General features: G+C 33.1%; 1 protein-coding gene across 5 annotated transcripts in view; it reads right to left on the bottom strand.

Moving 5' to 3' along the window:
* Positions 1–9,470, bottom strand: part of LOC129792598 (glutamate-gated chloride channel) — a 51,666-nt gene extending 42,196 nt beyond the window's left edge. For all 5 annotated transcript variants that reach the window (XM_055831814.1, XM_055831815.1, XM_055831816.1 and 2 more), the window contains exon 1: positions 8,640–9,470. The gene's annotated coding sequence lies outside the window, so the exon portion shown is untranslated. The remainder of the gene's footprint in view (positions 1–8,639) is intronic.
* Positions 9,471–14,611: the final 5,141 nt, after the last annotated feature.

Genomic DNA, 14,611 nt, shown 5'->3' with positions numbered 1-14,611 from the left:
TCTCAAAATAAGTAACTTTCCATGCTTTCTAATATATGCAAATGACATTTTTTTAATGTTAACAGCCACAAATAAGCCATAGTCATTGGAAGAGAGGGTGATTTCCCCGAAATCACTCAACTTTTTATCCCCTCGCATGTGTTTGACCTTTTAGCTGTGATTCTTTCTTCAAAGAAGCACAGCTTCTGTGTACACTCCAAAATGCAAAGTCGTCAGATCGGGCTCAAACTTGGGATGACCACGAATTAGGGTCCCTACATTCCAAAAAACGTATGCGCCAAAAATCTTTCCGGCCGTCCGGCCGGCCGGCCGGCCGTCCGTCCGGCCGGCCGGCCGTCCGTCCGGCCGTCCGGCCGGAACCTTTTGCCAAATTACAAGAGAACGGTAATAGATAGAGACTTGCGGTCAACGGCAAAGTTTAAATATCGGGTGGAAGACATCCGATTATGAGGTCAAATCCGACCCCCCACCCCCCGGTCCGCCATTTTGGATAACCCCCAAATTTTGTTTTCGCTATATCTCAGGCCCTATTATAGCTAGAGGTCTGAAATTTTGATATGTTGTAGGGGCCATCAAGACCTTTCCAACGATGTCTCATTTTCGAAAATCGGTCAAGCCGTTTAGTCAATATGGCCGCGACAATTTTTCATCGAAAATCGACCATAACTCGAAAACGGCTTGACCGATTTTGATCAACCCGGGGTCAAATGAAAGATATCAACAAACCCTGCAACTCTCTAGAACATCGGAAGTTTCTCAAGTCACCGCTAGAGGGCTTAAAATGAAAAACAAAATTTTCGATGAGTTTTCGATGAATATCTCGAGCACCGCTTTATAGAATTACTTCATATTTTGATATGTTATAGTTGACTATAATATCTATCACCATGCCAAAAATGAAGAAAATCTATGTAGCCGTTTCGGAGATATCGCGTTTTAAAGTTTACATGTCATATCCTGAGTTGCATAAGTCCAATGCCCCGCGAAGCGGGGCGTTTTATATATACACATATAAAATAAAATAAAATATATATAAATGCATAGATATATACATTATATATATACATATAAAAATGCAAAGATAAATATATATAAACTGCAAAGATAAAAATTAAATATAGCATGGATGGAACAGTATAAAGCGAAAGAACGGTAAGTAAAACTTACGGGCTGTGATTCTTTCTTTGTCAGTGAAATGTGAAATTGACGAAAAATTGAGGATGGGCAAATTTTGAGGAAGGCTTTCTCGCGTACCGAATCACAGCCAACGCCCAAGATTAAGGCTTCTCACAAATTATCTGCGCGTTGGCTGTGATTCGGTGCGCGAGAAAGCCTTCCTCAAAATTTGCCCATCCTCAATTTTTCGTCAATTTCACATTTCACTGACAAAGAAAGAATCACAGCCCGTAAGTTTTACTTACCGTTCTTTCGCTTTATACTGTTCCATCCATGCTATATTTAATTTTTATATGTTTTGCCCTTTAATATTTCACTTTATTGCATATTTATGTAACACATCACAATATATTATTGTGTTTTATCTCTTTTTATTGCAGCTTTCAGGAGGGGTTGGAATTAGCCGGAAAATATATGGCTCACGTCACAGGTTGTGTGTGTTAACTTTGACAAGCGTGCAAATGATCGTATGTTGAAAAGTCTACCAGGCGTCTCCATCGTTTTAGGAGTGTTCCCATTTTTTTGCGTTCGACGCTCAAGCACAACATATAGCGGAGCCGGAATTGATTTTTATGGCACTTTATTTTACCACAAAATCGATAAAAGACCCTATTGGATGAATCAATAATGTGGCGATGGGGTGTAATTATTAATATACACAATTCACACACGCAGATTCTACGAAGAGACTTGGCAAAAACAGGCGAAGGTGAGTGCAAAGGGCGTTATGTACATCATGGAGTCGGAAATAAAGATTTTATTTTTAGATTCTCTAATGTAAAATATATGGTGTACTCATTTTCCCAAACATTTTTTTATGTAGCAATACTAATTGTTGTGTCTCTTATTTAGTAAATAGTGGCTTTGGTTGTGGCCAATTCTTATGGCATGAATTAAGGGTAGATTGTGTTGAAAATATTGGTTTGGAAATGCAAATTGGCTAGGCTGATGTTGGGATTGAATTGGGAAAACCAATTGAAATGTTTTTAAAAGGACCATACCAAAAGAATTGGCAGAGAAGTGAGAGAGAGTAGAATATATAGATTAAAATGAATTAGTTACGATGTGACAAGAGGAAAATCGACACGGAAAAATCGACCATGACACGATGAAATTATAATAAAATCACATCACGAAATCGCGTTTCTCCAGTACAGTTCGTGTACCCACCCTAAGTTCTCTTTTTTTATCCTTCACAATGTAGCATTTCCTAATCAACTCTCTTGGTTTAGACAGAGAGATGCCAAGACTGCGTGATTGTGTCTGTCTATCTCTCTTTGTAAGCATAAAGCTCCCCATAATGTATACAACGTAAATAGATGAACTTTATGTAGGTAGTCATTCTAACGATTCTAATTTTCCTCACTGGAAAAGGTAATGCAAAAAGTTTTGCTACTCACTGTGGTTTTATATGCAAAGTAAGACTATATATTTTCATACGTGTCAAAAAAACAGACTGTTTTAATAAAAATTTTTGGAAAGAACATTTATCACATTTATTTTGTTTACTAATACTCCAAACAAAAAGCTTTGAAAATAATTTAAAAATAAATTGAATATTTTAAAATAGCTTGAAACAAAGTTTTTCTTTATTGAAATTTCAACAAAACTTACTACAAATATTCCCTTTTGCATATTTAAAAACAATTTTCGGGTTCTACAGGACATTTGGCGTAACTATTGCCTTTTCAGTTGTGCCAAAAATTACCCCATTTCACCACCAAACCAACCAATTGAAAGTTTATCTTGGCCGCAACCCTTATATAGAACAAATTTATATAAATATTTATTGACGGTCGCTTTTCCCAACTCCAATGAAAAGTCTCAGAGAATTGCACTCTGTATACTGCATTTTCATGAATGTGAATTGAACATAAAAGCTCAAACTCTCAAAGGAGTATGAAAAGACTGGGTGGGGGGAGGAATTTATTTGGAAAAGCATTTTAGTACAAATACTAGTAAAAATCAGGAAATAGGGTATCGGGGGATTTCGTAACTCCTTTGAGGAGCCATAAAATCGAAAGTTCATATTTAATTTCACTTTGTCATGCATAGCAGTCGTTGGGTGATTTGTCTTACTTCTGAAGAGTGAGACGGGTAAGGAGGAGGTTGGAAGAACAAAATGAGGTCATTCTGGTGAATTTTTTGGTCAGATATTTTCTGATTTATATCGATGTACCATTCATAAGTATTGCTAAAGAAAAGATTCTGCTGAATGTTCCTTTTTTCTAGCATAGATTTCGAGCTAAATAAAATTCTAGATTGTTTTACTCTGATTTTGTAATGTTCTAACATCAATTAGAGCTTATACTAAAAAGAGAATTCTGAGTTAATATACCGGAAACTGTGAGCTCTTTCAAACAAAAAAAAAATCACAACTCCAAACGAGCTTTAAACATTAGGCCGGTCACATTAGGATGATGATTTGTTATTTTATATTTGAGGGCTCGGTTTACCTTTTTCCCCTTTTCAACTTAAGCCAATTCGAATAAAATGAAGAGTGCAAAACCCTGTCATATGTATTGTTTTTTCCCATCCTCAAACAACAGAGAAAATAATCCGGTGAAAAATGATGAAATTTCAATTTCAGTTCAATCGGATTATATTTTTCACCTGACTAGAAAAAAGCTTTTTCTTTCGTGCTTCAGGAAGTTCTATGAATTGGATTTCCTTGCTGGTGACACAGAATATATAGCATTCACAGCATTCACATGGGAGTAAGGATGGGAAGAAGATCTGTTGGAGTGTGAGGAGACCTTTTCAGCTTTGACCAGAAGAGAAGAGCAGCAGAGTAAAGCTTAGTGTTGTTATGTGAGAAAATTGTCGCAATTTGAGGACAGACTACAAGCAAATAAAAAAGGTACAAAATAAAGAAAGTGAACAATAACGACGAGCTTTTTGCTCTTTCATCCTCCAACATTCTCGTGTCGACGAAGAAATTTTCGACAAGCTTTTGGGTGGATTATAATCCCCACACCACCCCACAAAGACTCACGGTAGAACATTGAGAGCAATTTGCGGTGGGAAACGGAACCCCAGCAATTGGATTTACCACCCACCTACACTTTTCTCTTCTGTTTTATTTAGCAACAAAAATATGTTGACTATCGGCTCCACCAATATCAAGCAATCCCTCTATTTCTGCCATTTACCCCAGCAACTCCCCCATCGAGAAACCCACCTCCCCGTCAATTTTGATTGTTGTCACTAAATTCTTATGTTTTATTTCTCGTGCTACAGCTTTTTTCGGCGTGTGTTTTGTAATGTTTCCTTTATATAGGACACACCTATTGTTTTGGTCTTTCGTATATAGGAGGTAAAATAGAAAGCAACTGCGCGAATATCAGTCAAGAGGCTAAAGCACTGATTACCATAAAATGTTAGTACATAAAATTTAAACTATAATGCTTATAATTAAGTAAAGAATATTATTTCAGGCAATTTTAAACCCCAAATTGAAATTATACATCCATTAAATACAGAACATTGTGAGCGTTATGAGTAAAGAAACTTTTGAATATGTATTTCATAAAAGGCTCGATCAAAAAGCTCTCATCATAAAATTGATATTATAATGGAATTTCTGTATATTCCTTACAAAAGCAAGTTTAACAATGAAAATTCATTTTGTAGACAAATTATGTACTAAAGTCCGTGTTTGTAAAGGGGACTAAAGTGTTAAATATTCATAGAAATTTTGTTTTTTTGACTTATTTTGAAAGTCCTTCAAAACAACTGGAAAAGACGACCATCTCAAACTTTATATAATTTTTGGTAGTGTCCAATAAATCTACAAGAATATCATCAAAATTCTACATGTGGTATACCAACGCACACGTTGGAATTTCTGCACTGAATTTGAAAGCACAAAATTATTTCATTCCACTACGGACGTAATGTATGGGAATACCACGAAGCGAATTGAGAATTTTCCTTTGACCACCTAAGGCTATGGCATAGAAGAATTGCAAGAATCACATGTAGATCATACTGTGGAATCTGACCTTATTTGACACAAGCATAGTAAAAGTAAATGATGTCGCTTATGTACGTTAGAAGATACCATGATTGGGAGATTTGTCTATGCGTTGTAATTTTATTTATCAGTATACAGTAAGTAATATAGAGGATGTGAATAGAGGAGTGTTTATTCATCGAATATTTTAATTTTTTTGCCAATTATCTGAATATTTTCCAAGATCGAAATATTTTTATTAAAATAATAATCTTTAGTAAAACCAGGAAACTTGTTTTTGGCTTTTATTTAGTCAATTTTGAACTTGAATTTAGTACTTTTTAGGCCTTAATTTTGTACTTTTAAACTTTTATGTATGTTCTTAAACTGAGCCTCTTTAAGACAAAGGAATGCTCATCTGCCGAATTTTTTGATATTTTTGTCGAATTATCCGAATATTTTCGAAGATCGGAAAAATTTCATTTAGATAATCGATTCTTTATGTGAATTTCTTTATTTTGAATTTCCAGTTTTGTGCTTCTTAAGATTAATTTAACTCTGGTTTAAAATAAATTGGACAAGATGATACCAAAAGATAGAGTCTTAGGAATTATCAAAGAAGTTTAAATGATAGCATTTAAATTTAAGCTGATGCTCTACCTAGAGCTATTTTAAAGCTCTCAGGCAAAGCCAATCTTAGTCCAATCTTAGAGGATTGATTTTCCGTTAATTTAATACTTAATACACCATGTATTAGGTACACCAACTAATATACTACAGAGAGATGATAAAATTCAAATTAAACTTGGCTGATTGTCAATTTTTGCTGCCTATGCGTATGCCAAAGAATCAAAGAAGCGCTCCTGGGTGTGCGAAGAAAGTTGCACAATTCACAGGTTTGCTCTCAATTTCCCTATGGGCCACCGTGACAATGAAAGCCTCAGCTCAGTGGGAGACATAAAATTGTTCGCGCGCTAGAGAGGCGCAACATTAAACTTGAGAATTGCGTTATTTTGCATGATAGGACAAAAATAAATTAAAGCATAAAGGGAGTGTGAGAGCATAAAAAGTCCGCGCGCGTTGTTTTGGTGTGTCTGGTCTACCGTGGAGGCATTGAGGGAATACCACCACTACCTGGCTTGTAGGTCAAGATGACGATGACTTTGAAATTACATTCTACTATACGGAGAAACAGGTGGAACTTGGAGGATTTTTCGCGTCTCCTTGGACAAAGAATGGAGGGCAAATGGTTTGTCCATGCAAACTTTCGCATCCTTTTGCGCCACGTCAACCACTTATTTCTCTATATTTATAATGTCCTGAACTACTATGGCCCCATGGGAAGTAACAAAAAAAAGAAGAAAACTTTTTGCACACGCGTGAGTTTTTGCATAAATTTCGGTCGAATTGCTATTCCATGTTTTTGGCTTTTTCATGGTAAAACTCAAAATGGACTGTGAAGAGAGAGAGAGTTCGGGGTGGTGGGTTCAGTGTCACCGTTAAAGCTCAAAAGGCTACGTATGCACCTACTTATATAGGGTGTGGATCTATAAGAGCCCAAAAACACGAATGTTACGCAAGAGCGAAGTCAATAAATCACTTTTCCTCAGGAGTAATGGAAGTGATACAGAGCCAAGGTGGAGCTGAAAATAGGCGACTGACGAAAAATATATTCATGTTAATTTTGAATATTTTTATACGTCTTTACTGCAGTTTTTTTTTGTTAGGTAAATATATTTTATTACGAGATCTTAATAAAAAAAATTGTGATTAAACTTTGAAGTTTTATTTAAAATTCATTTCTGAAGATTCTAAAAAAGAGTGATTTTTAAGTTATAACCGGAATATTTTAAAAACTTTTTGGAACTTTTTCTCTCCAGAGCTCAACTAATAACCACAATTTCATTTGATTTCTTCCTACATCCTTTTCGTATTCAATGTGCGACTGCTCAAATTTTGTTTCAATACTTCCCGTGACAATTTCCGATAAATCTTCTCTCGTAAAACTTCCTGACATCCATATCCCACAGGAAACCACTCATCTCCTGAAACTTTACCGCAAAGCTCAGCAGTTGATTTATCCAATAAATTGCATTTAAAAAATCATTATTTCAAGCTTCTCTCTTCTCTCTCTTGTTAATTAAAAAAACCAACACAAAGGATGCTTGCTATATAGTGGAAAATGCGCCTAACTATCCCTGAAAACGTGACTTGAGTAGCAAAAAGCTCTCTTTTCTCATGAGCAAATTACAAAAATTCGCAAAGGAAGCTCATGCAGGTTTTCTATAGTTTATTTTTAGGAATGTCTTTTGGGATGGAGTCTATTTCTGTTCCCATAATATTATGAACATATAATATACATACATATATTGTGGATACATTTTATCAAAACACATGAGACGTTTCCCCATATTGAAGCTATTTTCGGGTCAGGATTATTTAATAATGATTTGGTGGTTCAGTGAATTCATATATATTTGGTGGTTCAGTGAAGAGAATAATCAAAATATAAATGATTTTTTTTTTGGATGTAATAGAATTCTATTAAAGAAATATGTAAAACCTAAATATAATAGTGAAATTTATACCTATAAGTTTAAGACAAATAACGATTTTGTTTATTAATGCATTGTGTTTAACCCTTTGGAGATTTCTCTGGCTATTAAAATTATGGCTATTATAATTGGTCAAAAAATTAAATCTATTTAACTTATTTCAGAAGATCAATTACTTCAAGTTTGTCGAAAGAAAATTAAAAAAATACATTCATTTTAAGAGAAAATTAAGGTTTAACTTTGAGGTTAGAAATATCTGATCCTCCAAGGGTTAATGATATTAATGATATATTAACCCTTGGAGGGTTTTGCTGGCTACCGTGGTCAAAATTCAATTAGCACAAGTTCGTAGAAAGAAAACTTATAAAACCATTTTTTAAGAGAAAATTAAGGTCAAAGACTTGAGTTCAGAAATATCTAATAATAATTTATGTATGAACAGAACATCAACTACAATAGACACTTCCAGACAGCTTTTCCTCTGGAGACGTCTAATCTACTAATTTTCCCTTGTCAGTAAGCTTTCACTTTGAGTTTAATTTAGCTTCCTCTAAAATTTTTCATAGAAAAAGTTTTGATATTTTGATTAAATTTTTCGCAATTTTCCGCAAATTTTTGAACAAAGAAAACCCGATATCATGTTTGAAACTTTTCAGAGCTTTAGAATTTGATGAAAACTTTCAGTTAAATACCAGATTCAGCGAGATACTGCAGAGGTAAAATTAAAAGGATTTTCCGTTGGGGGTGATGGTGGGAATGAGAGTGTTTTAAATGAGGGGATTTGGAATTAAAGTAATTTACACATGTAGAACGTTCACAATTTTGTTTAGATTGTTTAAATCACCCTGATTTGGCACTTGAATCACTTTTGCAAATTTCACAAGTATTTAATGGGGGATTGAGGTCAGCTTGTGTGGGGAACAAAGGGAGATTAGCTATTTTTGTCAACTCACCTGAAAACTGTGCGTATTGCGCTTTTTCTGCACAAAAATTCAATCACATCCTCATCCCTCTGCTTAACACAAATGTATTTCTAATGAAAATTGTTCACTCTTTTTTTTTTCCTAATGCTCCAACACTTTGTTCGACGTTTCTTTTTTTCAAACCTTTCACAAACACTATTTTGTAGGTATTTAGTTTTTTTTTTCAATAGAATTTTCTATATATGATTTTTCAGTAGCAGCTAACCACTCTCTTGAGTTATTTTCGAATTAAGTTGACAATGTGTGTAGCAAGAAATTGACCCAATGTTCAAGAGAAAATATGACTTTTCATGTGAGTTTATTCGAAAAAGTTGATGTGAAAGAAAAAAAGAACTTTTATCGTTTTCATCGCATAATTAATTATACCTCACTTTTTCGTATAGTCTCTAAAGTAAAATTAAGCCGCTTGAACAAAATCGATGTTCAGTTCTTTTGCTGGTACACACATATGTACAATAATATAACTCAGTATACCCCCAATACTACCCCCAGAGAAATTGGTCACTCCTCCCCACCTTTTTCGGTTAAATACAAGGTGAAATATTTACGAATTTTCTTTTCTCAGACACACCAACATAAAAGCACACATTACCCTTTTTTTATGTAAGTAGGTACAAGAAATCCCCTATGATTCAGAAAAATCTTCCACCAAAATGAATTTCAGTAAATTCACGCCCAAAAGTTTTTCCAAAAAAAAAATCGTCACTTTAACAAAGAAAATTTTAACGGATTGATTTTTTTTGTATAACACACCGACCGTATGGTTTAAATGTGATCCATTTGAAAATCCGCAACGAACTGAAAAGAAAAGCTATGAGAGGTGCATTTGGTGGAGACAGCAACGAAAAGTTTATTTTCTCACAATACGCACGCGTTTACATTTTCCCCAGCTTTTCAAGAGCTTTCGGACAAGCTCCACATGCTTGTCTATTTCTCCGAATTAACCCGCGCCGAACACATTAATGGCCCTCAATTCTGTCGTTTTGTTGTATGACAAATTAACATGTGAAACAACCTACCCAAATGCGGTGCAAAAAATATCTCAATTACGCGGTGTTCTCCCTTATTTGAATGGTATGTGACATTAAAGCTTTCTCGCCAGAAGCATTGAAATTTGCACGGCCTCGTAGGAGTAAACTCCGTTGGAAGGTTTCTACGGCATTTTTGTGCCCGAGACACAATCCAATTTGCAAGAGCATGAAGAAAGTTTTGGGGAACTTTCAAAGTTTTTCAAAGCTCTCAAGGGGAAAGTAAGACAAAGTTGGAAAAGTCGCATATGTTCTATTTACCTCACAATATACGGAGCAATAGCGAAGGTAATATTAATTAAAAAATAATTTAAACCAAAAGAAAAGCTCAGGTAATCCAATGCTGATTATGCAAAAACTTTTTGCATAATATCACCCAAAATAAATTAAACAAAAAGCACAAAAGCTCCAAAGGAAAATTCAAGTCCACTCAATTCGATTACTGACTTTATAATCCGCACCCGCCCATTTTCGTGGAGATTTTTATATGTGCTGGGGAAAAGCACATGATCACGATTGAGTAGCATCACGATTACTATTATAAATTTTGAGCGCAGTAGAATTATTACAATTCAATGTCAAGCAGACAGGTGAAAATTGCTCTAATATTAATTTTTTTCTCATAGAGACGATCCACATGATATCCGAGAAAAGCTTCATCTATTATGGCTTAAATTGAATTGACCCGTTTTATTGATTGCTAATAGATTGTCACAAGTTGCTTTAAGAAGATGAATACCTCATATATGTAGGTATATAATTCTTTCTGATGCAATATAGAATGAAATGTTTCCATTGAAGTAATAATGCTAAAAAGGATCAAAATGGGGTCAATGGACTGTTGCCAGGGTTGCCAGTGAGGAACGTAATCAGGAAGAATATTAGAGTTTAAAATTTAGGAAGTTATGGGTTTTTCATTAAAAAGGTTTAAAGAGATTATTTCTACACTAAAAAAAACGTTTCAAAAAATTCATGAAAAAAGAGGATTTTAAAACCATAGAAGAATTTAAATATTTAAAAGGAATATCAAACGTTAGACAGTAAGCATTAAACATTTTTTATCAAGCATTTACAAATCAAAGATAAATACAGTCGTGCCTTGGCATAAGATAGTTTAGGATATACTCTTCTCACTCATTATTTTCAATACGCGAGAGCAGTATATCCTAGACTATCTTATGCCAAGGCACGAGTGTAGACCAATTTTATACATTTCAAAATCATGACCTAAAGACCTTAGGGTGAAGGTGAAAAAAAAAGAAAAATAAACGTATAAACAGCTGATTAAATTTAACAGCTGTTATTTTTTTTGCCACCCTCCCACCCGAATTAGAAAGTCTGTAGTCAAAGGGGACTACTAGACTGCAGTCTTGAAGCAAGTCGGTTGCCTCATAGGAAGATCCTGTTACGTTTCAGGAAATCAGCGATTTCCATCAACGGCCTCAGTCTTTTCCCATCCCATTTTATTCCTATTCATCCCATTAGATCCATTAAAAATACACATATTTAGCTTTTTCTATACACACAATTTTATTTAACTGCTTTTTTTCTTCTTTTATCAACAACAAAAATACATAAGACATGATACAGATCGGTAATATGAGTAGGTATATAATATTGTACTAAACTTGATTTTTTTTATCTTTTCGCCTCTACAAGACTTTTCACAACTACCAATCAAGCTTAAATGCATATTATGCTGATTGCTTGTCTTGCAGTTTTTTCATCTCCATTTTTGTATACTCGAATTCTTTTTCTTTGCATCTAAAATCGAAGAGAAATGTGAAGGATTAAAAATTTTTTTTGGGAAAAAAATTAATCCAAATTGGGAAATTTTTTTTTCTTTAGTGCATAATTGAAAAACTTTGTGTCTAAAATTTTCTGGATAAATGTTTATAATATCAAATTCCAGTATTATTACTTTTTTTGTGGTTGCAATCATTGTTGCTATCGTGGTTTTCTTCTCTATATTTGATAATAGATTTACTGCTTTTTTTCAAATTCTTTTTTTTTTCTTTAAATTCTCTTGCCTTGTTTCCTTATTTTTTTTCTCTTTTAATTACCTATAATAATAATATGTCGAAAATTGTCAATATTATTTTGTGATATTAACTACAAGTAAATATTATGTGGGATTAATTATGTACTTCATCGCATTAAAGTGTGTTGTTTTTCCTCTATGTGAGGGTGTAGTCTTCATTAAAAATGTGTTAAGTTTTGCGCTAAAAGTGTGGTTTTGAAAAGCAAGGAAAAATTCAATGATTTATATTGGCTCTCTTTCTTTTGCTTTCGCGCGACCTATAAGAATGAAAATTTGATATGGTGATAAGATTAGTTTTTCAGATATATACCCTTCATTTTTTCCTTTTTTTTATCTTCAAAAAAATTGACAATATTAATGATTTATAGTAGGTGTTGTCACATCATTATGTAAGTGAATACACCTCTTTCACATCATTCCTGGTTACTGCTTCATTGATATAATTTTTTTTTTACTTTAAAACGTCCTTTTGGCCATTCACGTTTACTTCTTTTTTTTCTGTCTCTTTCTACATGTTTCTTTTTGTCTTTTAGAGTGTATTTAATATCCGATTAGATATAATGATAACACGTAATGTAATAATATTGCCTAAGATATATACCTATATATAATGTGTTTTAAATATATAATATATATATTACTATAATATTCATTATAAATATTTCCAAAATACACTACATTGAAAATATGTCAATATAATTTTAGTTTAATTTCTTCTTTTTTTTTTCATTTCTAAAAGTTACACCTCTAGACCCCATTTGCAACCCCTTTTCATCTATCAACATAAACAATTAATTTGTATCAATATCATGTCTTCTCAGAGAAGACCATCAAATTCTCGTATCTCATTTTCCTCTATAAACTTCCCCTATTTTTCTTACATTTTTTCTTTAATTATATTTGGCGACATCATAAGATTGGCTTTTGGCACCTTTGCATCTAAATTGTATACTCTTCACAATAAAATTTGCTTCTTTATAAGACTTTTATTTTACCGTTTTTTTTCTTTAAGTTTACACTGATAAACTAAAAAAAAATATCTTGAGAAGCGTGTAGAATTTGTGTTTTTTTTTCATACTCCACTCATGGTACGTCAATTTCGCGCATCTTTCATCACTGCCTCGTAAAAAGCTTTTAATGCATGCGATTTACGATTATATTTCCTATACAGAAAAAAATTTCCATTCCCAACGATTTTCCTGATTTATTACACATTTTTTTTTATTCTTCTATGTACTTTTCCTTGTATTTATCCTCAGATTTTTTTATTGATGTGTGCTAAATGGATTTGGATGCATACAGAGTTTCTATTCCAAGTCGTTCGTCTGTCAACATAAATTGTTGTGATCATTAAACATTTTTTGTTGTTGTTTTTTATGATCGTAAAACGTTTTTGAAGGGTTCTATAAAAATTTCAACATAAAACACTTCAAAAGATACTTTTGTGACGCCCCGATTTAGTAGGCGCCTCAAGGAGCTTGTGAGCAACCTCCCCAGTAACATTTACCCTCAGCCTCATAACTAAATGTGCACACGACTGCACTCAACAAAGGCTATGTTGAGACTAATCCCCACTACTCTCTCGTCTTTCTTCTACTCTCATCATTTAATTCACCTCTCCATGCTCTCTTTTACTTTTCTTCTATTTTCTCTCCTTTTTGAGGGTCTGTTACCTGATCGTAGTAGAGGTAGCTGGCCGGCACCAGAGGTTGACATTGATAACTAATAAAAAATATTAATTTGAATATTAAGCGCATCCGAGACTGGATAGAAAATATGGTGAGTTTGTATGGTGAAAAGAAATGTAGGGGAAATATAACACTTGGTGCCAAAAAATGAGAATTAGAAAGACAACGCGAACGGAGGCAAAGATGACATTGCTCTGTAAAAAGTTTAATTTTCGATTTGAAATAAAGGCAATTTTTCGAAAACCATCCATAACAGTTAAATTGATTTTGAAGTCTCACTCTGTGAGCAGGCTAACATTCGCTAATTAAAGTGTTACACCGTTAAGTTTTACGATATATTTTATTAAAGAATCCAATAAAACAACGGAATAAGCGCCCAGTTATTTATAAACAAAAGTTGTTATTTTGAAAAAAATAACTTGGGATTTTGCCGCAAATAATTATCAATTATTTTTAAATTAAAAAAAAAACATTACAACTTAATATTAATGTTGATAATTTAATTATAATGACCAAAAATTTTGATTTATATATTTTTGTTAAACTTTCAGTATGCATCCAAAACACATCAGCAGCCTTTTTCAGACACAACAAAAAATTGAAAAAAAATTAGAAAAATCTTCTCTTTAAAAGTCGCAACATATTTTTTTTCTTATTATGTTTTTTTCTTTTTCTTTTTAATCCTTTTAATGTATTTCCTTATGTAAATTGCGAAAGACCCTGTATATTAAAGGCTAAATTGGTTCTCCATGAAGAATATTTCTGGAATGCGAAAAAGAATGATTCTTTTGGAAATCGATTTTAAAAAGAATTTTTGAACCTATTTTTTGTTGGATGTGAATTAAATTATGAATTCTCTTCTGCAATAATTTGTTAGCCTGATTTGTCTTTATTCTTATTAAAATTATTTAAAAAAAAACTTTTTTTATGCTATTGTGTTTGCGTTCTTTTCCTTTAAAGGTCCTTCGAATACCAGGGATACTCTCATGAGAACAATAAAATTGTAATTTAATTCAATATGTTTTCTTTTATGTTATTTGACGTAAATATTATTTGATAAATATGTGTTCTAATATTTCTTTTCTTTTTTCTCTTGTCTGGGTGTTTTATGTCATATAGGTTCATTTTTTTGGAATCTATTTCACGATCTCTTTCTGGCATTATGTTTCCTTTTCTTCTACAAAA

The sequence above is a fragment of the Lutzomyia longipalpis genome, chromosome 3, assembly GCF_024334085.1.
Source record: "Lutzomyia longipalpis isolate SR_M1_2022 chromosome 3, ASM2433408v1".
NCBI classification, from domain to species: domain Eukaryota; kingdom Metazoa; phylum Arthropoda; class Insecta; order Diptera; family Psychodidae; genus Lutzomyia; species Lutzomyia longipalpis.
This window is presented reverse-complemented; position numbering and strand designations above follow the sequence as displayed.